At 42.8% G+C, this 3482-nt stretch overlaps 1 non-coding gene across 1 annotated transcript; it reads right to left on the bottom strand.

The window, feature by feature from the left end:
• Window positions 1–1290: 1290 nt before the first annotated feature.
• trnar-ucu (transfer RNA arginine (anticodon UCU)) lies at window positions 1291–1383 on the bottom strand. Its single transcript has 2 exons — window positions 1347–1383; window positions 1291–1326 (listed from the first exon to the last, which is right to left on the bottom strand). It is a non-coding gene; the product is annotated as a tRNA-Arg (tRNA).
• Window positions 1384–3482: the final 2099 nt, after the last annotated feature.

The following is a 3482-nucleotide window of genomic DNA, read 5'->3' as shown; positions in this document are numbered from 1 at the left end:
CTAGAATTCTATTGTACAAGCTGGTCAAAAACTCCACAGCCACCTCTCCTAGATGCTTCCATACCGCCACAGGAATGTCATCAGGACCAACTGCCTTTCCATTTTTCATCCTCTTTAATGCCTTTAGAACTTCCCCCTTACTAATCATTGCCACTTCCCGGTCCACCACACTTGCCTCTTCTACTCTCCCTTCGCTCTCATTTTCCTCATTCGTCAACTCCTCGAAGTATTCTTTCCGTCTGTCCAGCACACTACTGGCACCAGTCAACATATTTCCATCTCTATCCTTAATCACCCTAACCTGCTGCACATCCTTCCCACCTCTATCCCTCTGTCTGGTCAACCTGTATAGATCCTTTTCTCCTTCTTTAGTGTCCAACCTGGCATACATGTCATCATATGCCTCTTGTTGAGCCTTTGCCACCTCTACCTTTGCCCTATGTCGCATCTCAATGTATTCCTTTCGCCTCTCCTCGGTCCTCTCAGTGTCCCACTTCTTTTTAGCTAACCTTTTTCCTTGTATGAATTCCTGTACTGAGAGGTTCCACCACCAAATCTCCTTCTCTCCTTTCCTGCCAGAAGTACACCAAGTACTCCCCTGCCTGCCTCTCTGATTACCTTGGCTGCAGTGGTCCAGTCTTCTTGAAGCGCTCTTCCCGAAAAGCTGCACAACATTCGTCCTGTCTCAGCTTCCACCACATGGTTCTCTGCTCTGCCTTTGTCTTTCTAATCTTCCTCCCCACCACCAGAGTCATCTTACAGACCACCATCCTATGCTGTCTAGCCACACTCTCCCCTACCACTTACCACTTACAGTCGGTAACCTCCTTCAGATTACATCGTCTGCACAAGATGCGCCAATGGAGCATCAAAGGGTTGTATGATAATTGAGAAATTGTACTTGGTTGAAAACTTCACCATGATTTGACTGTGGGTCAAACTCACCTTTGAAGGTCTTCAACTATTAATTACCTCAAGTTAACTTTCCTGCGTTAGTTGTTTAGTGGTAAGCATATCTGTTTACCAAGCTATGACCTGTGTTTGATTCCAAGCCAATGCATCGCTTTGGATTTTCTTGTGGGCCGGCACTTACTCCGTTGTCATACTTGTTACATTGTTGGCTAGTTGCTCTAATGTTTTGTATAACTATGATAAAAATTCTGATAGTTCGTATGAAATTGTTTCTGTGGCGAGACAAAATTAGAACTTTTCTTCGAAGTGCAATGCAATAAAAAGCCCACTCGTGTTGTGCATTATTAATTGCATTATGTTGCACACTTGACAGCAAAATGACTCTGGTGGGAGTCGAACCCACAACCTTTGAATGACTTTCACCATTAATTAGCTAGAAGTCCAATGCGCTATCCATTGCACCACAGAGCCACTTGCCCTAATCTTGTGAGTGGTTATGATAGAATAACATTAAGCTTGTACCAAGTACAAACGTCTGATATAACTACTGCATACTCTTTCCATGTCTGAAAAATTGCTTGCATATTAACGATCAACCGATGTGATGGGTGGGATTCCAGCCGACCGCTTTTTCTACTGTCATTCTGTTGCCATTTGTAAGATGATTCTGGTGGGAATCAGACCCAAAAAATCCCTGCGGTGGCAGGGGACTAGCTTAACCATTTAACCACACAGCTGCCACAAGTGCAGTGGCTCCATTCCGACAACTCCATACTAGCATTTCTCGCTGCACGACGGCATCTGACGCCCTCGACTTAGCTCCTACAGTATTGATGGTGTCGTGGTTAGCATAGTTGCCTTCCAAGCAGTTGACCTGGGTTTGATTCCCAGCCAGTGTGTTTATGTTATAGTTCCTGTGAGCTCTCCAATGTGAAATTGCCACTTCTAAAACATCTGAAGGTGAGTCTTTCAACAAAACTGTCCTTTGCCCACTCTATTACAGTCCCACTTAGAAGAGGTTCATTGCAAACATTGCAGTGTTTTCACTATTTCAAAAAGAAAAATTCCCTATCATTTGTCTCTGGTGGGGCAAAACCACAACCTTGAAGTTACCTTATAGTGTTGGTGGTTTAGTGGGTAGCATAGCTGCCTTGTTCAATTGCTGGCTTACCTGTTGCTCTTATGTTTCATGTAGTCATTCTGTTATTATTGATAAAATGACTGATGGAACTCAAACAACAACTAAGTGTCAATTCGATTACATACTGAATAGAGATCCGTTGGGGGAAAATGGTTGGCGACCACTACCATACAGCCTGAGGCACTGAGGTGCAATGAAGTGTGAAGTGTAGTGCAATGGCCTTTTAGCTAATAAACTCCTGAAGAGATTCAAAGGTTGTGGGTTTCAGTCTCACCAGAGTCAACCTTTGGTGAATCGTTTGACAAGTATTCTCTATGTTATTATGGGGGGTTTCTCCATGACTTCTCGCACAACCCCAAAACTTTCTTCTGAATTTGTGTTTATCCGCATGCCCTGAGATCGACAGGCAACCAGTCCAGGGATAACATTAAGCCTTTCACCTGGGATAGACTCCTCCATCCAGTTGCAGCTTCACTTGGATTCCCCTCTAGTGGACTCAGAACCACCATCCTCAACAGTGTTGGTGGCGTAGTGGTTAGCATAGCAGTTGATCTGGGTTTGATTCCCACCCAATAAAATAGACTTCTAAATCATTAACAAGGGAAGTTGTTCAAAGGTTGTGAGTTTGGGTCTTACTGGAGGCAAACAGATGAAATGCAACAGAATCATAAAAGATGGGACATGATGTTAACTGGCCATTGTGCCAATGGATGCCAGTCATGAGGCTTTCCTCACGGTCAGGCTGGCATGGTGGGAGCTGTAGCGCAGACATGGGAAGGATGTCTGCTTCAATTGTTTGGATTAGGGTGGGTAGGATTCATAATAATGGTTATGATGAATAATAATTAAAAAAAACTAATAACATTTGGTATCAATGTGTAACTTAACATTTAGACCTAACATATACTGTATGTTTTTTTTTTTTGTTAGTTTGTGTTTTGTCTTGCGTTGAACTTCTTCCAAGTAAGGTTGTGATTTTGTTCCTGCAGAGACAAAATAACACATTGACAATAGAATTATTGAAACCGGTCTATGGTGTAAAAAAAAAAGGGGTGGGGGCCACTGTTTTAGAGCAGGTACAATGGATGGAGTATTGGACTTCTAGCTAATAAACTGTTGAATTGATTCCAAGTTTATGGGTTTCAGTCCCACCAGAATCAATTTATGGTGAATTTCTTGACAAAATGCAACTTAACAATAATTATTCAACAATAACAATACAAAGCCATAACAATCAAGTCCATTCCAGTGAGATGAAGTCAAGTGGTTAGGATCGTGGTCTGCCACCATGTGGGACCTGGTTCAAGTCATCAACCCGCAGAAGACTGTGGGGGTTAAAAAAAAAAAAAAACATCAGCTTCGTTATGTGTGGACACAGATAACAGAGATTGGATCCAATATCTCCCTGGACCCACAGCTGCAGTGTCCT

Source organism: Phycodurus eques, chromosome 7, assembly GCF_024500275.1.
Source record: "Phycodurus eques isolate BA_2022a chromosome 7, UOR_Pequ_1.1, whole genome shotgun sequence".
NCBI lineage: Eukaryota > Metazoa > Chordata > Actinopteri > Syngnathiformes > Syngnathidae > Phycodurus > Phycodurus eques.
Note: the sequence above shows the minus strand (reverse complement) of the source record. Positions and strands in the feature narration are given on the sequence as shown.